The sequence below is a fragment of the Mustela erminea genome, chromosome 21, assembly GCF_009829155.1.
Source record: "Mustela erminea isolate mMusErm1 chromosome 21, mMusErm1.Pri, whole genome shotgun sequence".
NCBI classification, from domain to species: domain Eukaryota; kingdom Metazoa; phylum Chordata; class Mammalia; order Carnivora; family Mustelidae; genus Mustela; species Mustela erminea.
The window spans coordinates 11570208-11592310 of record NC_045634.1 but is presented as its reverse complement, the minus strand read 5'-3'; the positions used below and the strand labels follow the sequence as shown (position 1 = coordinate 11592310).

The following is a 22103-nucleotide window of genomic DNA, read 5'->3' as shown; positions in this document are numbered from 1 at the left end:
AGATTATTCATGTAAATACTGGAGGTGGATAACACAGAGAAGGAAGGAAGAACTGAAATTTGGGGAACATTTATCCTCCTGGCACCATAGAGATACCATTTCTTTGAATTTTCACAGCATTCCAGGACATGAGTTTTCTTAATTTCAATTGTTTTCAACTTATACTCATAGATAAGGAAACTCAGATGTGGATTTATTAAATGATTTGTCTGGGTCTTTAAAGGATTAAGTCATAGAGTTGGAAACTCATAAAGGCTCCCAAGGTCATGGTCTGGACCACCTCTCTTGTTCTACAGTTGGCCAGCTATCGCTCAGCAGCTGTATGTTGTTGTCAAATCATTAAGAGGAAAGTCTTTGAGAAAATAAGTATTTGGGGGTTTGAAGATGATCCCAGAGTTTACTAGTTGTGTGGACTTGGGTAAGTTATCATCAGTTTTCTCCTCCTCAAAGTGGGAATAATAAAAATTTTCCTACTTCTCAAGAAGAGGATTTTTGTCCCTCTACCTCTTCGATTACTCTTTAGAGCATCATATAAATCTGTGCAAGGAATTACAGAGATGAAGATTTGGCTCAACCTTTAGGAAGCCCAGACTGTACTCTTCTCAATTTCTGCCACCTATTTGATGCTTAATTTCCAAAGTTATTATAAATGCAGAATTTCTTCTACTTGAATTATTTTTTTTTCCTATCCTCCTTGGTCTCTTCTTTGTCTTCTCAATGAAACATGCTTACTCTGGAGTGGCTAGCCCTTGCTCCTGGGCGCCTCCTGGTCTGGAATGGTGCTCCCTCCCTCAGGAAATTAATCAACATCCATGTACAACCTCCCCAGTCACTTCAGCCTAAAGCGTGCCCTTCTGTTATCAATGTCCAAAATTCTGGACAGGTCATCTAATACAAATTCCCTTGGAGGTTACATATTTTATTATGAGTATATGTGTTTTCTTTAAAAACAGGTTTAAAGTCCTTGAGGGAAAAGGATTCTGTTTTATCCCCATAGAAGATAGTACAGAAGACATAGTTGTTGATTTTAGGAAAAAAGGAAAAATAAAATAAATAAAGTAGACTGTATGGGTCAAAGACTTCATGTAACTATCTCAAGTCTTTAAAAAAAAAAAAAAGGTAAAACTGTTTCCTTCAGTGGGCGGTACTAACTCTGGAGAAGAAACTCACCTTTCCTAGACTTCCACATCCCAATTTTGAAAATGGAATCCGGCTATATATTTTGCCCACCAGTTTGACATTAAGAAACCTGATGGATGGGTATAAGCTCTTTGGAAACACAAAATGCAAGGGGAATACTAAGGGAAAGGACTGATCAATACAGAGTTCAGCTTTAAAATTCTTTCATCCACTAAAACTGATTTTCTTGGCAGTACCTGCAAGATCTGGAATTTTTTAAAAACTCATTCTTAAATATGTATTGATTGAATTTATTAAGATGCTTTATTACCATATCCATTTGCTTGAAAGAAGGCATTTGTATATGTCAACTGTAAGTCTCAAAAGACAATCAAATTAATGAAAATAATATAAAGTATCACAGACTACACAGCATTTACAAACTGCATTTTTATTCATTTTTATGTACACAAAGGAAAAGAACAAAAGGTTGAAAGACTTCTAGAGCAATAAATGTCACAATTCAGTGGATAAAATACATTTTATTTTGGAAACTTCTGCTGAGAGTAAGTGTAGCAAAAGAAAAGGAAGCTTGGAAGCATCTTAGTGCATTTAAAGCTATAAGAGGACTAGACCTTCAGTGTCAGCCCATATTAAATAAAAGTGAAAAGTGTGAATAAAGTATTATCCTTCTTCTGATATTTATTGCAAACTATCCCCTGTTTATTCTCTAAATTATCCTATTGCAAATTATCCTGTTTCCTGGTGGCTATAAACCAGGTATGAATTTTTAATCTACTTAAGTTTCCAATATTTGTCAACCTACTGTCAACATTTGCATCAATAAAGAAGATGGGCTATGTTGTGTTATCTTTGTTATCTTTTCAGCTGTGAACTGGAATGAGGGCCATAAGAAGGTAAAATAAGTTGGGGATTTCTTGGGAAGAGATGTCATCGCTAAGGAGTATCTCTATGAAATGGAGTCCATTTAAGCTAGAGACAGACAGCTGGTAAAAGAAAAAAGTTATACCTACCAGAAGCTTCACAGGACCCAGGTACGAAGAGAAAAAATGGCATGTTCATAGCCCACAGAGATTTCTAGGAATTAGAGATTAGGCAGTATTATCATTTGCCATGTCTGGAGGCTTCCAGGATGGAAGTTGTTGAAAATGTCTAAGAGAATGGCCAAGAAGGGAGACGCTAAGAATCAGGCTATTGTTTGAAATGAAAAAAGAGGGAGGGAGAGAGGAAAAATATCAAAAGAAATGAAATAACATGGAGTAAAACAAAATGACCTCCCAGATAAAAGGACTGTTGACACATGCTTCTGCAAGCCAGAAGAAGGACTGAATCAGGAAAGCACATCTGGGGGTGTGTCATGTAGGGTCAGTCATGCATTAGAGCCGTATCAATAGCAGCCCAGTGGAAGGCACCAGAACCTCCAGTAAGTTAGGAAGTCCTAGGAATCATGGCCTCAAGGGAAAATGAGAGCAATGGAGATCAGAAACCTGTGTGCTGGGGATGTGGGCAAGAAGCGAAGGGAGAGAGCCAGACGAAGCAGCTGGAATCAGAAATTTGGACAAGAGGACATCAGCAGTCAGTATGAGCTGGAAGAACAGGGGCAGATCTAGAGCCAAGCTTTTTCCTCAGGCCCCAGACATTAATATTTCACCTGTTAGACCCAGTGCCTTTGGGTGATATTCATAGAATTTCACTGTCCGAAGGGATTTCAGAGATCGTTAGCAAAGCTCTACTCTATGCATATACTCTATCCCAGTGAGGAAAGTGGGAGCATTTTACTGGAGGAGAGAAGAGGGAGGAGAAATTTTATAAATGCCTTATCAGTGAGTGACACAAAATGAAGCAAAATTTTAAAATTAGACTCTAGTTACTTGTTATTTAGCTATTTATTTTATATCCAGAGAATTCCACATGTATATTCAAATGACATTTTGTACTATAGCAATCTTAATTATTCCTGTAATATTCTGACATGCCGTCAGTGAGAACAGTTGCTGGACAACTAAAAAGGAAGTGCTGTTTTCTCACAGTCATTATCTTTATAGGGAAATAGCTCTTCACTTTGGGTGTTGGTGATAGAGATTAACAAGCAGGAGGAATCACTTGTGGCCCTTCTATTTGAAGAAACCCTGATTGCTTTGTCACATATTCCAAGTTTAACTTTTATTTTTAAAGATAATGCATAAAAGAAACATGCTTGGGAAAAAAAAAAGACTCAAAACCCTCGTTTTAGTCATTTGTAAGTACTCTGCTCCAAGGACATTTAATTCATAATCATAACTCAGATAACGGAGGGGGTGATCCTTGATTATGGGATAATTTCCCATCAGATTTCTTTAAGTAGTAAACTCCTTTGTTGCATATATTCTACACATCAACTATACAGGACTTTTTTTTTTTAAGATTTTATTTATTTATTTGACAGAGAGAAATTACAAGTATACTGAGAGGCAGGCAGAGAGAGAGAGAGAAGGAAGCAGGCTCCCTGCTGAGCAGAGAGCCCGATGCGGGACTCGATCCCAGGACCCTGAGATCATGACCTGAGCCGAAGGCAGCAGCTTAACCCACTGAGCCACCCAGGCGCCCCAAGGACTTTTTATAGTAATACAGTCAGTCTTCAATTTTATGAGAAGATACTGTTTCATGAGTTGATTTTAAGTGAGCTGTTGGAGATCCAGAAACAATTGTCTCAAAGAGTGAGTGTCGAATGCGTTACGGTCAGCCTGCAAAAAGCACATTGCCCTAATTAACCTATAAGGCATGTTTGCTTATCTACTTTGAGATCAAACATTTTTTAATCTGATAAAAAGCCATGAACCTCCCATCTAAGTAAATTCACCTACTATGATATATGTATACACACATGCACGCAAAAAGTGGTGTGAGATTTGAGGGGGGTGGGGGAACCCTACCCAAATATATCCAAGTTAAGAAGCCCAAAGGTAGAGAAAAATAAATACCACATATAGCAGTAATTTTTTGGGATAAGGCATACTGTATTTTGGTTACAGGTGCTTAATAAGAAAAGGGATTCTTCAACTGCCTGTGGATAAGAGTGAAAGCCAGGAGTTTCCCGAATTCTAAAAATTCAGTGGAATCTACAGTAGATAGAAGGGGTTTGGGGATTTTCTTTTCTGTTCTTTTCTTCTTTTTTCTTTTTTTTTCTTTTTTAATGTTAGTTCCAACAAGGACCAGCCTGCTTTCTAATCAGATATCTCAACGGGTCGCTCTTAAGCCAGGGTTCCCCTTCACTGTCCACTGGGATGGACCTTCTACTCTTTAGAAGAAAGGAATGAATCCATCAACAGCAATGGGAAGCCAATGACGTGTGAAGCAGTCTCTGGTACTTTCTCTTGGATCCTGTGGCGAAAGGGGCCAAGTGCAGAGAAATGCTAGCACTGTATGCAGAAAGGTTTGACGTTAGACTCAAATGAGATTGGCATTTTGGGGACTTCCTCCAAGTGGTCAGAGGTGTAGGTGGAAGTGTTGTGTGAGGTCTGGAAGGAGAGGGAGGCAAGAGATGGGGCGGGGGTAGGGGACATTACAGGGCCAAACTCACAGCCTGCTCTAGAAGCGGAGGAAGGAACACCAGGATGTACGTGTCCTTTATGTCTCACACCTTCCCTCACTACCACCAGCCTCCCCCTTCCTGATCTTCCCTAGACTGGCTCTTTCATGTAGAAGGGAAGGCCAAGTACAGAAAGAGAGGAAAGAAGGAAAAGAGGTAAATACCACATTGTGCTACTGAGGAAGAAAATGAGAGGAGAGCCAATTCATGGTTCCATGGTCTACCAGCTGACAGCCCACTCATACTTGAAGGTGTGCAGTAAGAAGTGTTAGGCATATGCCAACCAGAAACTCCATGAAATTCTCTTGTCAGGAGCAAACTCTTACATAAAACTTACTTTGTAAGTCAAGCATTCCAGTGAAAAAGCTATAAAAAAGAGTCTTCCTTGGATCTGAATTCTCATGCACATCTGACATCTCAGAAAGACTTAAGGTTGGAAAACTTCAGAGTCACAGGAAGAAAGGGACAGTAGTATTCTTTGTTGGATATCAGAAGAAATCTAAGTAAGTATAAGAACTAGAAGACCTGAAAACTAGACTGGAAGGACTTGCTAACAGTTCTGTTCTAAGGCTTATGTAACCCACTCTGGCTGCTGAGTTTCCTTCCAAGACAAGCAACTAGAAAGGGTTACCTGCTTCATGCCAGGTGTTGGGACTGAATCCTCTTAAGTGTATGCTTTTGGGCCAACAGCAAGTCAGTGTTCTCTGGTGAAGTTTTGTTCATACGAAACTTGGTTCTCATTCTCTCTTGGCTGCTTCACCTTTCTGAGGAAGTGAAAGGAAATCTGCTTCATTTAGACAGCCCAGTCAACAAGCGGTAGAAGAATCCAGACTGCCAAGTGGATGGCTGGCTCTAGATCATACTGAGGAAAAACAGGGCAAGTTTACAATCCTTCCCTCTCCCTCCTTTCTGCCTCCCCCTCCATCTTCCCTTCCGTCCTTCCTTCTTCTTCTGTCTCTCATTCCTCCCCAACTCCCATCTCCCTTTTCCTCCAGTAATATTGTAGAAATATCTGATGGTTTCTGTATGCTTCCTGCTTTTCTCCTTTTACCTCCCACCCTTCCTTCCTTCTACCTGTACTTCCTTTCTCCTTCCCTTCTTCCTTCCCTCTTCCTTTCCTTCCTTCTTTCTTGTTTCCCTCCTCCTCAAGGTCTTCTTACCACTTTCCACCCATTTTCTTATGTAAAGAACTTTTTGAATTCCAGCCATCTGTTAATATAAGGCAGTAAAAAATGTTGAAGTCACATCAAATTCCACTTTCTCTGCCAGTTAAAAATACAGATGCTTCCTGTTTTATGCTTTCTTCTCACTTTCTCTGGAGTTTAAACATGAAAATATGTTCAATGATAAAAACCAGCACATATCCCCTTTCATCAGGAAACATATTCCAAACAATGAAAGGTAGGGTTATTTTCCCAAGTCCAGCCAGGATATTTAGAGGTTGGGGGAATCGCACATAGAACCATAATTTCATAGAGCAAGAACATAATTATTCAAAACTATCACATTTTATAGATGAAGACCTTGAGATCGCAGGGAATTGTAATTGTTCTCAGATGTGCTGCTCATAGACTTGCCAAAGTTCACATCAGCTTACATTTTCACCCAACATCATTGGGCCTCAATTCTTCCACAATACTTTTTGCTGTCTACCTCTTTTAGAAAGGGTTCTTCTGGCTACTGGGAGAGGCCAAATTGTTGAGCAATGGAGCATTAGCTTGAAACTCAGTCCGTGTGCTGGAGTGGAAAAAAGCAATGCAAGACTGAGTCCAGACTTTTAAGTTCTAGTTACAACTTTCTTACTAACTACCTGTCAGACCTTGACAAAAATTTCTACTCTTAATTCACATGGGGGCTAGGTCAAATGACCTCTAAATTTCCTTTCAACTCTTTGAGTCTTGATTTTTTTTTTCCTTCATATTTCTGCTGACTCAGAGTATATAACCTTGGCCAAGTTATGAACTGCCATAACTTTCAATTTTTCCAAGTGCAAAGGGAGAACACCTTCCCATATTTTTTTAGCACAGAGATACTAAATGATCTTGCATTAGATGGGCTATCATCTTTAGAAACCACAGGAAGTCTTTTGTATCTGTAGAATTTAATTAGTTTCTAAAGCTGGAATAAGGCAGTGGTAGACCACCGGGCAATGTCTTTGGCTCTGGTTACATTAGAAAATACTGTATTGACCATAATTCTCACTTCTGCTTATTTCCATTGTATCTTCTTATATAGGTTATTTTAACTTTTCTATTATTTTGGTATGGCACATTGTATGTCACTGTGTTCTCCCCATCCCATATTATCTGATACTATTCTAGTATTCTATCTCAGGGATAAACAAGCTCCTCACTCATTTTACCAGTGTGAGATAGAAACTTCATTACTGGTTTTATGCTTCTTGCTTCCATATGCAATGATTCACCAAGTTCTTATTGATTTTATGTCCCCATGTCACTGAACTTTATTCTCTTTCTCTTTCCCACTGTATCCTAGTCCAAGCTACAGTTTCCCTTCATCTGAGCTGTTCTATTCCACACAGAAGTCAAAGTGATTATTTCAAATTATAAATCTGACCATGGCACCCCTAACCTAAGCATGGCCTATACCCCAGTGGCTTTCCCATTGCTCTTTTGTTTAAAGATTTTTTAAAAAGATTTTATTTATGTATATATTTGACAGAGAGAGAGAGAGAGCAGGAGAGCACAAAGCAGGGGAAGCAGCAGAGGGAGAGGGAGAAACAGGCTCCCCACCGAGCAGGGAGTCCTACATGGGGCTCGAGCCTACAACCCTAGGATCACAATCCGAGCCAAAAGCAGTCATTTAACCAACTGAACCACCCAGGCACTCCCAAGATTTTTTATTTGTTTATTTGAGAGAACAAGAGAAAGAAAGCAAGTACAAGTAGGGGGCAGAGGATGAGGCAGAAGCAGGGTCCCCACTGAGCAAGGAGCCCAATACGGGATTCTATCCCAGGACTCTAGGATTATGACCTGAGCTGAAGGCAGACACTTAACTGACTGAGCTGCTCAGCATCCCCACCCCCAGCATTGGTCTTAATATAAAGATCAGGATCCTTATCAAGACCTACTCTGCAAGCAGTTCCTAGCTCTTGTCTCTGCTCCCAGTCTCCTGGTCACCTCTAACCTGTTGTTATCCCATCTTTGAAGACACAAGCCTTGCTATTCCCTGTGGTTAGACTTCTCTGTCTCAAAGTCACCTAGTTAACTCTTGCTCTTCTGGATTCACTCTATTATATGTTCTCATGGTACCCTATATCCTTGTTTTTATTATATTTGACATAGTCATAATTTTACATTTGCTAAATAAGTTTTGGATAGCTTCTCCCTCATTAGATTGTAAGCTCTATGACTCAATGTCTACTTTGCTGCCACCATTGTAATCCCAGTACCTAAGACAGTATTTGACATCTAGTAGAATACACACTAAAATGTTGAATGAAAGAATAAATTAATACATGAAAAAAAAGGAAGTTCGGAGGCTGTATCTTCATCCCTCACATGCAGGGTTGGACCCATAAAAAGAAATTAATAATTTGGGTTAAAAGGTCAATGAGCATTATGTCCACTGGGATAGGAAGTTCAGAGAAGTTTTTTTAAAAGTACTAAGATATAGAGTGAATGTTTTTAAGGAACAATGCCGTTAAATCCAAAATAACTATTGATCAATATAGCCTCCAACCAAGCCCCAATATGCTGCAAAAAGAAATACCTTAGCTCTCAAATTATAATTTCCTTTCCTTATATATTTAAGAGAAATGCCAAGACAAGCTGTAAGTGCTATGAATTCAAATAAGAGAGAAATCAGTAAAAACTAGAGTCACCAAGAAATGCTCCCAAGACTTTTGTGCTTTGAAAGGTAGTTATAATTAGAACTCAAAAGTGTATATGGCTTATTTCTTAAAAATGTATCAATGCAGGCACTGGGGTGGCTCAGTCGGTTGGGCGTCTCCCTTCAGCTCAGGTCATGATCCCAGAGTTCTCGGATCGAGTCCCACATGGGGCTCTCTGCTCAGCAGAAGCCTGCTTCTCCCTCTCCTCCTCTCTCCTGCTCTCTCTTGCTATGTCTGTCTCTCAAATAAAGAAACAAAACCTCTTCTAAAAATCTGTTTATGTGTTGACCATTCTCTACTTGTTCGTTCTCATACACTTTCCACCCGGCTCTACCAAACTCTGTCCTGGGATGTTGGCATCTATGGATCATGTCAGCAGGACTCCCACGCCACCTGTCTTCAAGCTGGGTTTGGAAAAGAGAAGCACTAGCGGGACTCTGTAGGATGGAAGGGGAGTGTTGTAGGTATTCATTTCCCCATAAGCTGCTCTTGCCTGGACATGGTTGGCTGTAGCTAATTTCTCTTCTGAAGGCCACACCTCCTATTGGATGCTCTCTTCCTAGAGCTCCCATTCTCAGTGGGTGACTCCTTCAGATCTAAGAGTGGTAATAACTTTCTGAAGCTCTGATCCCCAGATTATACTTTTAACTCCTTTTATGTGTCCATTATGGAGGTATCATGTATTTATTGCCAAGAATGAGAGAACGGAGTAAAAAAGACTAAAGGAACTGTCACCCTGTCCATGGGAATTTTCTCAAATTATAGGCATATTTTTGTCATCTTCTTCTTTGTCAGTTCAGATAATACGTATGCTTTATCTCAAAGCAGGGGTCACTTAAAACTGGTTATCACAAGCTATCCAGCAAAATTAAGCATGTTTCCCTGCGTAAAATAGAATAAATTAGGACAATAGAAAATAGAACACCCACCCCACCCACCCACCCACACACATACATACTACACATACACACATATACACCACACTGAATGATGGATCTTCAAAGAAAATAAGCCTATTAGAGATAAGCTTTGTATCTCTGCTCTACTCGCTGGGTGAACACATACAAACATTCCAGTTATTCCTGAGATGACAGACTTGGGGAAAGGGCACGTGTGAGACACCGGCCCTGCTCGAAGGGCTGGCAGCTAAGCGTGGGGGTGGAGAGGAGAGCACAATTAGGGCACTGGGGTTTGAATGCAGATAAAAGCAGCTCTGTCACACCTATCCTGGTGGTCTAATCCATCTGAGACTAATACCCCAGGTACCCTTCCCTCAACTCCTCCTGCAAAAGAGTTTGGCGGGGAGCAGTGCTACCTGACCATGGTCCAGAGAGAGCCACTGCCACATCATCTGCCATCAGTCACCCCTGTTAGGAAAAGAATGCCCAGTACACTCAGAAGCCTTCCTTGGGGCCAACTTTAAAGCTGACTAAGCAGGAAAGCACCAACCGATCAACCACTGCTCTCAGCATTGTCATCAGCAGTAGCAAAACCAGTAGCTTAGCCAGAACTGTATAGAACTACTGTCTTGGTTTAACTTCTAAAGCACATCGATTGGTTAACAAAAATTAAGGTGTTCTTTGGAAAGTGGGAATAGAATTATTTCTTCTAAAATTATTCCCAATCTTGTTTAAATAAAGAAACAGCTGCTTGATGAAAAATACAGAATATGTGTAATAATAAGAATAACTGAACACAAATGTCCTTTGCCAAAAAGACTTACATTATTACATTGGTTAGGAGGTAAATTAGTCTGAGTAATCTTATTATACTAGTCCTACTAATCATAATGAAATGAATCACCCTCTATTACAATTATGATTCAAATAATATGTATTTTGGAGATCCATTTTTTCATGATGTATTGGAATGGAATGTGGTAATAGGAGAACCATGGTTTTGACTAACACATTAGATACTCTGAGTCAAGCTAGCACAATAGTAGAATTCATTTTCTCTACTGACTTATTAAATGTCCAAAGAAGTATCTTGGGGCAAATAAATAAGTGTATGAATCTGGCATATGAAGAGAATGTATTTCTTCCCCATGAGATATCTTGTGAGAGCCAAGTGTGGATAAAGAGTGGTATAATAACTGTGGGAGTGCTGGGTTCATTTCAGGGGGTAAGAATAAAGGGGACCAATTCATAGATGCAGATCAAGGATAATAAAAATAGCTCATATTTGGTGAGTACTTTCTGGGTCTCCCGTAATGGTGCTAAGTTTTCCCCAGGGTTGTTCACATTTATTCTCATAAATACTCATGAGATAAATAATTATCTTTACCTTCATTCTTCAGATGAGGAAACAGAGTCAATGATGTTAAGAAACGTGTTCAAAGTCACACCGTTAGTAATTGTGAGGCTGGGATTTGAACCCAGCCTGACTCCAGAGTCTTTGCCCCTAACCATAAAGTGAAATATGGTAACATCTTCACATTCAGGACATCGAGATAGATAGATAGATAGATAGATAGATAGATTGATTGATTCAACCAAGTATCTGGAGGCAACAAGGCCCTATATTTGGTTTGGTCTGATGCTAATGCCAAAGTAATATGGAGATTTCTTTTATGAGTAAGGGATTTTAATCTTGCCAGCTTTTGGTTGTAATTAAATTTCTTAGGTCCATATTATTAAAGAGTATTAAAACAAACAAGACTTTTTACAGATATTTTAGAACTTCTCCATATACAAACACTACAACAGTAGATGGGGATTCATCTGTTCTTTGTGTGGTAATTACTAATTTCCTATTGAAAAACCTTAGGAAGGCATTCCCCTGTGGTTCAGCAGTTAAGTATCCACCTTTGTTGGTTATGCATCTGGCTTGGCTCAGGTCATGATCCCAGGGTCCTGGGATCCAGCCCCACTGCTACAGGATCTCTGCTCAGTGGGGAGTCTGTTTTTCGCTCTGTCCCTCCCCCAACTGGTGCTCGAACTCTCTCTCTCTCTCTCTCAAATAAATAAATAAAATCTTTTTCAAAAGTCTGAAGAAAAATTCAACTCTATTTATGGACTTAAAAACATATATTTCAGTATATCAATGCCTTGTGTCTTAAGGATGTTCCTGACTCACCTTGAAAATTGATATTTTAGATGATGCCCTCTCTACAGATGGAGGAAGTTATGGCTGCAAATGTTAAAGCCTGAAATAGAGCCAAAGATAATTAAATCCACACTTTGTTTCCCTTATGAGACCACACTGATATCTTTAAGCATCATTGAGGGGAAATGTTAGCATTCCAGGTCTTTGTAGTTTCTTACCATAAATTAAGAGTTCAGAGAGTAAATGTAACTTTGCCTCATGGTTCATTCACTGAATAGAATTTCTGGAGTTCTTAGTTCTTAATCTAACTCCACTTCTTATCCCCTCATTAATCATTGTTTCCTTAGAAAGGTTTAAAACTATTTCTAATCAAATAGTTGACCTGATTTAAAATTGGCAAATCATAAATGAGAACGCAAATTATAAATGAGAAAACAGTGAGAAATTGGAAAATCTTTGGCAGAGGCTCTCTGGATCAATTAAGGGCTCTAATACAAGCTGGCTTAAATGGGCCGAGAGCCTATACATACATAATAAAAGAGCCACTCACGAACCTGAAATTATAAAATTAAATGTGGGAGACATACAATATTAGAGCATCCTCAAATGAAAAATTATTTATTGCTTATGTAAGAAATAGTATGCAATAGAAACACTTTTTATCTATGTATAGGCATTTTGTTGGTATACTCGTGCATGCACATTAAAAAAAAACGCTTTATTATTTTTATAATTTAACCAGGGCATGCTGTTATTTAAAAAAAAAAAAATAAATAAACCCAAATCTCAGTGTTTTAAAACAACGAAAACTTGTATCTTGTTGATTCAAATCCTAGCACAGTCGTTCTGGGCTGCTTTGCTCCGCTAAGAGGTGACTCACATACTAGGATGTAGTATGCATTCTCCTAAGATGTAATGGAAGAAGACAGCTCCTCTGTCTTGACATACTGCTTCAAGGTCCCTCCAGCACTACGAAACCGCATACTGTGGGCCGAATGAGATTGTGAAAGAAGACACGTGTGCACCTCCACACCCACACGCACACATTCTAAACTTGCTTCGGTTTGTAAAAACTTGCTTCCGCTCACATCCCATTGGTCGGAATTAGTCACATGGTCCGCACCACCGCTAAGGAGGTCGGAAAATGTAGTTTGGTTCTGTGCTCAGCGAGAGAAAATGAATTCGTTACTGATCGAGTCAGTCTCTGTGATAGCATTGGTTCAGAGATTGTACCAGTAAAGATAAAAATAATTCTGTTCATTACATTACATAAGATGAATTGATTAAAGTAAAATACATACGCATACACTTCTCTCTTAGCATAGTGAAGCGAAAGGCAAAGCGTATTACTGAACCTACTCATTGCAAGGTTTGCCTTTATAAACTACATTCACATGTCTCAAATTGACATGAAAGAAATATTGGACCTCAGGAAGTATTTTATCCATCATCATGGAATACTGGCAACCTAACCTACACCTGAAAATTGCTAACACACCTGGACCAAAAAAAGAACAAGTCGGACATCACAATTTTGTGAGATGGTCGCTAAATGTCTCACCTTGTGAGTTGTATTATTATTTCATGAGCAGGGATATAAATTTGGCTAAAATACACAATGATGATACAGTATACAGCAAGCAACGCATGGCAAAATCATTGTATTCTTAGACTAAATATAAAATGTGGAAAAAATATTTTCTAAGAACAAAATTACCCCCAGGTAAATGAAATTTAGAAAATTAAAAAATAAAGGAGAGGATAGCAGATACTGTTATGAAAGACCTCAGTTCCACGGGAAATATTTGGCACTTGCTCTCATCAAATTTTGAGTTATAATGTCAACTCAAGACTCTCGAGTTACGATTAACCATATGTGCTTTTTGAATTGGAGAGTGAGTTAGCAAATTCGGGGCTCAAAATCACGGTGGGATCTACTACTGTGCTCTTTCGGATTAGAAGTTTGAAAGAAAGTTGCTGCCTAGAAATATGAGCTGTGTGTAATTACTCCCACCTGCTGGGTAAAATCTTTATTACATGGACATTAAACTGCACTGCCAGGGTGGGGTGAGAAGAATGCAATATGACCCAACCACATCATGGGCCTTGTCAACGTGATCCTTACTCCAAGGTGGGGGTTCATTCTCCCTGCCAACTTCCAAATGTGCCATAACTCAGACTGGAAAATTCAAGGCAATGCTTATCCTATGAACAAAAGGAGATCTGTTTCTCCCCTAAAAGACAAGCAAATGGAGAGAGACTTGGAGGGACCCATGGATCCACCATATTTACTCACTGGGTGGTTCAGCTATAAAGAAGGTGAGACAATAAGAGGACTCTTCCAGCAGAATGAGCCACGGCATTGGCTTTCCAGCCTGTGGACCTCGCTGACAGGAACTTGTTCTTGGTCACTGACCACACAGCATGCACTCTTCCTCAGACCACCTTGGAATATGTGGGAGAAGCAGAGATGAGCTTCCAGCTCTCGGAGGAACATAGTTCGGTTAAATGCAGTGGGAATCCACAGGACTACCATCCAACCTTTGAGGAGGTGCACATAAAAGTATGGGCAGACTTTTGTTTCTAAGTGGTAGGGAGGGGCACCTGGGTGGCTCAGTGGGTTAAGCCTCTGCCTTCTGCTCAGGTCATGATCTCAGGGCCCTGGGATCGAGCCCCACATCAGGCTCTCTGCACAGCGGGGAGCGTGCTTCCTCCTCTCTCTCTGCCTGCCTCTCTGCCTGCTTGTGTTAAATAAATAAATAAATAAATACAATCTCTAAGGGGTAGGGAAGTTTTCTGTGGATATAAAACCTACAAAAAAAAAAAAAACCTGACTACATATAAGGATCTATTATATTGATAACTCCTTTGATCTTTGACAGGAGGTGACAGAAGCTGGGGGACAGGCTTAGCAGCAAACATGGTTTGGGTTTTGTTTTCTTTTGCTTGGCTCACCAAACCCCCACCAGTAGTTCAGGAAGGAATCATCCAGATATGTGATCTTACTCTTTTGTCTGCAAGAATGGGGTCACAGTCCTTCATTGATATCTGACGTGGATATCCACTCCCTCTTACCTAATTTCCTTGGCCCTGAAACAAAACAGACATAGTTAGCAAAGGTGAAGGCGCTACTATGCCAAGAATATAATTTATTTTCGGTTTCCTGGCCCTTGAGGTTATTTGGCTGTTGTCTGATGGACACAGCTGAACTGCATCCTTTTAGGAGAAGAAGTTGGTTAAATTGCAGGCTTGGTTTTCTGTCCTCCAGCAACTAAAGTAAAGAGAAGTAAATCAGGGGTAACACAGAATGTGTGTACTACTGGCAGTGGTCATTGTGGTGAGTGTGTGTGTGTGTGTGTGTGTGTGTGTCCAATTCTTTTCTTCTTTTCCCTCTTATTTGTATATTCTCCCTTTACTCCTCCCCTTAATCTTTTCATTCTTCCTTCTCCGTGGTCCATTGCCTTCGTGTCTTTGATCTCTTAGTCCCTATTCTGTGTCCCCTTTTTTTCTCCACTCTTTTAATCTAACCTGTGATCCTGTCATCAGCTGTAAACACCACGGAAAATGCTAATTTCATTGTCTCTCTTTGAAAAAAAATCTCAACCAAGGGAAAGGCTGAATATCTCCGTCTTCAGTATCTGTCTTTGAATTTGGAGGGCTTCCTGCCAAGAAAATTATCTCCTGAAGCTCCTCGGATCTTACTGTCTTCATGCAACACGCCGGCCAATAAGCTGCTTCCTGACACGGGCTTGGAGATCTGGGTTGACTTTTGTGGCTCCCTGTTCAAGCCAGTGAAAGCAGACACTCTAGGCCAGCGCTTCTCAGATAGTTATATTTTATGGGGCAGTAAAATCTCCAGAAGAAAAATGAAGAGAAATGAAGAGACTCCTATAGATTGCCAGTTATTTACATTTTAACGGGCAAAACACTTTTTAAAAAACTATTCCATTGTCACCCTTATTTCACAAAAGGGATATTTTAGAAATGGTGTTCTCAACCTAAGTTGAATAAATTTAACCAATGAAAAACTCACTGCTCTGCCTTTATTTTCTCATTTTACCAAAGACTAGGTATGGCTATCAACCAGCAATGGTACAATATTGCATCCTTAAGTGCCATAAAATTGTTCTTTTTCCCATACAAATCAGGCCTTGGGCCTGATTATTCTGACTCTCAGGGTTTGTGTTTGTTTGTTTGTTTGTTTGTTTGTTTTAAATATCCTATTGCCTTTATATTGGGGACCACCATTTCATCTTTAGAGTGACAGTGTGCCAAAGCTGCTGGGGGTAAATTGTTAGCCCCAGTATTTAAATAGAGGCACCAAGAAATGAAATGAATTGGACCAGCAGAAAAGCTAGGAAATGGGTCAGTTTCCTTTCTACTTTATTTCCCACCAGGCAAGGCGGTGTGCTGAGAACAGCAGGCCTGGGGTGGACTGTGGAAGAGAGGAGTGGGGAGGAGGAACACACACAGAAGAGGAAGTCCTTACCCCGAACAGATTGCAGTCTCGTTAGACAGACCCGTGCCTCCTTCCTAGAAGACAGAGAGTAGTAACTGCTGAACAGAGAAATAAGAAAGGGCGGAGGCAGGAATCATTCATTTCACTTTAACGATCAAGGACAAGATCATAGAAGTAGGACGTGTAATTATGTATCGATGGGATTACTTGATCCTTGTTTCTCTTCACAGCCGCCATATAAGCTCTATGAGGGCTCCCCTCTCAGATGTGTGAACTTTTAAATCTGAGCCCTGAGCGTAAGCATCGGTATAGTACATAACCCAAAATACTTCCTGAGTGATGGAATGAGTGCCTAAAGTGATAGGTGCTGTGAAAGATATCAAGAAATTGAAGTATCCTCCATGGCCCTTAAAGCATCTGCACGCAGCTAGGTTTTCAAACATGGCAGATGTGTTCGCTCAGCTCACTGTTTGTGTACAAGATCACAAATGGCCATATTGGCTTACTTATTTCATTCTAAAGTGGAATAATTTTATCCCCACTCAGCTTTTCCTTAGGCATGGGTTTTGATGCCATATTTATCAAGACATCCACTTGGAAGTGGATGTCGTGCTGTGAAGAACCATTCTAGAAAAAAGTTATAGCCACTTGCCAAGTAATGACTTATGTTGGGCAGTTGCTCCAAAGGCTGATTTTATTCATTTTATTTGCAATACTCTTGTACTGCCTAGGGGAGGAGGGAGGAAGAAGAGAGAGAACGCTTTTTTTTTTTTTTTTTTTTGGAACCAGTAATTATTTACAGAGTCTGTGGACAAAATACTCAGCTCACACCTGTGAACTGAATCCTGTGTGAGACAGTGGCTGTGGTGAGATTTCTACATCTCCAGATTGTGGTTTGCCGGTTGAAATGCAGACATGCAGAAATGGCCTCATTGTCATTCCTTGTTTTTGTAATAGTATCCTTGGCTCAACAGATTGATTTTTTTTTCCCCCTTCTTCCACTGTCAACACTGTTTCAGCAGTGACTTATACTATCCGGTGACATCAGAGGAAGCAAAGTTACATGTGTCATCTTGGCAGGAATCGTCCGCTTACAGCAAATTTGTGACAAGCGCATTTTTCTGCCCTTTTCACCTTGAGTAATGAAGTCTCCACAGGTTGAGGAGACACCGTGGGTCTCCCTTGATGGGAACAGCGCTCTGTCTAATTGGGCTGCTGTTGCTTGAGTGCTGGAGGAGAAGGAGCCCGTGTGATCTTTGAGTAATCCTTTCCTCTGAACAGTGGGACTGTATCCCCAGAGCTGATTGCCTGTACCCATAGGTAATGCGGCTTCAATGGCATTAAAGTCATAGCCAGTTTCAGACCCATTAAGTTTAATGGTTTGTGTAATGATAGGCTGTTGTTGACAAAATAACCAAAAGAACAATTCGTGAGCTATGTATGGATGAATGCCTTTACCGTTCAAAATGGACATTATACTATGGCTGGTTTCATTGCAAGGCAAAGTTTCCCCTCTTTATTTTCCATTTAGGTCCATCGGCAGGCCACATGGTATGATAAAAACTGTTATCTCAGAGGAAAGGTTGAAGCTTTTAAGCTAATGAACTTGAACTTTCGAGTGTTTTCTATTATTATTTTTTAAATCGGTGGTGATACATGAAGAGCTAATAAATTAACTCCGATGTAAGTCAAATTAACGTAAGTTAAAATAAAAGTCCAGCTAGGGAAAGCCGAATGTGCATGCGAAAATAGCAGCCTCTGCCCCCATCCCTTGAGGGCCCATGAAAAGTAGAAAATTCTGGTTAAGATGCCACCTCATGTTATGTAAATCAGAATGTAGATGCTCTGGGTTTAAGAATTGTCATCTGTTATATTCACTCCTGTATCCTCAGGGTCTAGAAGAATGCCTAGCATATAACAGGCACTCAGCAAATATTGAGCACAAATTGTTGATAAACATATAACCCATCTCCAGTGGGGAAGCTTTGTTTGATTTCTGAGGGGGTAAAATTTCTTTCTTTCAGAAAAAGAGGCAAAAAATATATATATATATCTCCACAAAAGACTTCAGCCCTGATTGGTATTCTGCCCAGATACACCTTTCTTCACAAAAATCTTTTCCTGAGAGCAAACCACAGGGATTTGTGGCTGTCGCCATCAATGATAGGTTTGGGATATGATAAAATGTAGAAAATGGCTAAGTAGGAGAGAGCATGCTTTATAAAATAGAATTTAAAATAATAGCTATCAGCAGCAGAAGTTTGTAGGAAACACATGGTGAGAAAATAGAACCCCACCCTGCGGATGGCATCTGGTACAAATTGAGCAATGAGTTGGACAACAAAACAATGTGTCTTCAGCAGCCCCTTAAGATCAAACCACCAATGACAAGCATGGACCTTTGGAACCTCTACTTTCCTCTTCTTGAAACAGCCAAAATGAGTAGGGGAATGGAAAGGAAAATGGCTTTATTATCTATGAGCTGCTTGTCCCTCCCTTCAGATAGCCAACTCTCCAAACGGGCATTTTGATAGACCTTGGGAGTTCTTGTTATCTAACAATTCCATTTAGGGCAAAATGTGCTCCTCCCTGCCTACATTCCATATTCTTACATCACTGACTTCTCACCGTTCTGACCCATTCATTAATCTAAGATTTAACGCAGCTGAAAGAACAGCCATGGCCAGTCACGTGCCGGCATCATGGAGGCTAGAGAAAAGTGGGAATTATAAGAATCTTGGAAGGAGCATATCTTAAATGGGAACTCAATCCCAGTGATCAGTGAAGGCTCCAGGAAAAGAGTATGAGTTCAAGAAGGTCAAGTCAACAAAAATTCATCGGGCATCTACTGTGCGTCAGGCACTAGGATATGTCACTGAACAGCACAATCCTCTTTGTTCCCTGGTACTTATGTTCTAACATCTGGTGTGCGTGTTCCCAACAACATTATAATTTGCACTGGGCTGGAACCGTGAAGCTCTGCAGGAGGGTTTTACTTTCGATTAAATTTATACCATCCCTGTGGAAATCTAGAGCTGGAATGAATGTGGCAGTGAGGGTCCTGTTGCCTAAGTTCGGTTGCTAGTCCAATTTAGCTTTCTGCTGTGAAAGCCGAGAACCCAAAGCTTGTCTGTGTCCTGAGAGACTTTTAATAAAGAGAATATATTTTGGCAATTAGCCAACAGTTTAAATTCTTGGAAAATGAAATGTTTTAAAACACCAAATCTATGAAGACAAAATGGTAAATCATAGGGTCCTTTTTGAATGAATAGGAAAGCAACCGGCTGGCCACTTCACTTTCTTCAAATTTTGGCTCAACTGTCACCTTTTCAGCAAGACCTTCTTGACCATCCAGTCCCTCCCTGCTCCTGGCACCTCCCAACTCCCCTGCCTCTATGTCTGGCTCATACCATCTGACTTATTGTAAATGCCCATATTTATTTGCTTGCTGTCTGTCTCCTCACTATGGAACATAAGCTCTACCAGGGCAGGGACTTTTTTTCAGAGTTATCCCCGGAGGGAAGGTTAGAAGCCTCCTGTTGAGGCTGAGAGATAGATCCTTTACTGGGTCTGAGTAACTAGTACTTTCCTGCCATTGCTGCTGTCATCACCAAGTTTAAGATTCCCTGAGGTCAATGCTGGTGTCATTGTTGCAGATGTCTTTAGGCTCCTAAAATGGATAAGTCAGATGTTAGAGTTGATTGATACATCAAATATCTACCTAAAAAGGAGCATCTCAGGTTGATACACAAAACTTGATAGACTCGGTCTCCAAGTTACCAGAAAAAGCTATTATTTTAGGACATCCTGCCTTCTCCTACTGTAGGTGTTGTTGGGTGGTCTTCTCCGGATACCAATTCACGGTACAGTTGATTTTCATAAAACTGATTCTCTAATTCTGCTTCCTATGACCATCAGTGAAGAAATTTTGAAAGTCTGCAGCGAGGAAACATGTAAGCATTTGAGATTTGTGAGGGTGAACGCATAGCAATCTGAGGGCAGGGCCCAGACGGCCAAAAGAAAATAAATTCTCATGTTAATAACAACTGTCAGAGATTCACTAGGGCCAAGAATTTTGAGACTGAGTTTCTGGAAGTTGATGGTTTAGTGATGAGTTGCCTGATAGTGATTAGTGGGAATTAAGTGCATTTAGATTAGAAAGTGGTGGAAATTGGAGTCATTTGTAGTTGCTCAAGGTAGAGGGATAGAACACAGTAGAAACTTGGTAATTGATCACCCCCACATAATTCTAACTAAAGGATGATTTTCTGGTCCAAAGATGGAACTAGAAATAAGTTATTTTTCCTCTAAAAAAGAGGAAATTTACACAAAAAAACCCACAAACTATGACTCACACAAAAGCAAACTAGAGGGATTTCTTTCCTCCTTCTGTTATGGGTCGTACTGTGTCCCCCCCCTCCAAAAAAAGACATGTTGAAGTCTTAGCTCTCCATGCCATTGAATAGGACTTTATGTGGACACAGGGTCATTTGCAGGGGATTTAGTTAAGATTGGGGGTCATCCTGGAGTAGAGTGGGCTCTCCATCCACTGCGAACACTAACCTTATGAAAAGGGGGAAGACAGTGTGAATACTCTGGAGACAAAGATTGGAGTGAGTCATGTACACGCCAAAGAGTGCCTGGGACTTCCACAGGCTGGGAGAGGCAAGGAAGAGCATCCTCTAGAGACTCTTCTAGAATATAGCCCTGCCGACACTTTGCTTTCCAATGTGTAACCTCCAGAGCTCTTAGACAATAACTTCCTGTCATTTTAAGGCACCAAATCTCTGACACTTTGTTATGCCAGCCTAGGACTCTAATTTACCTTTTAGGCCCAGGCAGGGAAGAGAAAGGAGGACCCCAAGTCAAAAAGTAGAATAAAAGGCTATAGATAGTTTCTCACCACTTAAAGTGAGAGGCATATGTTGATGGTGCAAACCAGAGTTTGGATTCTCCGGAAGCCTGTAGGGGGCCCCGACTTGTCTGCTGGGGGGAGGTATAGCTGATTTGTCTCAGCAGGTGAACTCACAGCAGTCAAGACCCGGGGTCCGCGCTGGTGCCTCTGGCCTCCCAGGTGCAGAGTCATGAAGCTGACTCTATTTATGGTGTCACTTGGGATTAGTCCTGGCTCCAGAGAAGCTGACAAGATGGACCCCAAGATTACTTTAAAACACATCGACTAAAGCCAGTCACTCTTATTTTTCCAACAAGACACCAATGCCGAAAAAATCAGTGTGGTGCATTGTATGAAGTTGCATCCACTGGTTTTCTACATGACATCTGTAGGTTTCAGTAGGGACAACATTATGGCCAAATAAGGTTTCCCTGGAGATGGAAATGACTTGAGTTATCTAGCCCCCTAAAATGATTGACCTAGAGATACTTACTAATCCCCCTTGACTTCTAGGCAATTTATGTTTTTACTCTTTCCACAGATCCTCTCCTGCCTCCCTATCAGTGGTAAGCAGAGCAGCCTAGGGATTGTTTACCTGTCGCTTGTGATCTATGTTCCTCACATTCACCCCTACATGGTGTCCTCCAGTATCATTTGCTCTTGTCAGTCAGTAGATTTTCTTTGCTTCCTGTGTGTCTAGCTTATTGGGGGTGGGAGGGAGAGAGAATGAGTAGATTTTTATGTGGATAAAGGTAATCCAAAATTTGGGTGGTTTTTTTTGTTTGTTTGTTTTCATTTTAGGGAGAAAAAGTGAAATGATATACCTTATAAAGCACATTTAAAAAAAAATCCAGTTCTTTAGCAAAAAAAGACTGTGTTGCTTCAGGTACAGTGGTCGAATATTTTATCTGTGCGAATCTGGAAGCATCAGTTCATATTAGTGATATGCAAATGGCAAAATTGTGACATTTAATTTGACATTTGAAAAGAAACATAGATGTAGAAATATTATCTGGAAAGCATTAGTACTTTATCAATATTATTTATTTTAAAGAGCACAACTCATTACATGCCTATCTTCTTCATCTAGCCATTTAGCAAATATTAACTGAGTGTCTGTGAGGTGCTGTGCAGGAGCCGG

General features: G+C 40.4%; 1 protein-coding gene and 2 long non-coding RNA genes across 4 annotated transcripts in view; 1 reads left to right on the top strand and 2 right to left on the bottom strand.

Annotated features, from left to right (window-relative positions):
* NRG1 (neuregulin 1) overlaps positions 1-22103 on the top strand; it is a 1102231-nt gene that overhangs the window by 522035 nt on the left and 558093 nt on the right. The gene's annotated exons all lie outside the window — the stretch shown is intronic.
* Positions 6250-14048, bottom strand: LOC116581607. The gene is made up of 3 exons (XR_004282134.1): positions 13906-14048; positions 11640-11709; positions 6250-6445 (listed from the first exon to the last, which is right to left on the bottom strand). It is a non-coding gene; the product is annotated as an uncharacterized LOC116581607 (long non-coding RNA).
* LOC116581605 lies at positions 19064-21802 on the bottom strand. The gene is made up of 4 exons (XR_004282132.1): positions 21787-21802; positions 21558-21662; positions 19654-19738; positions 19064-19213 (listed from the first exon to the last, which is right to left on the bottom strand). It is a non-coding gene; the product is annotated as an uncharacterized LOC116581605 (long non-coding RNA).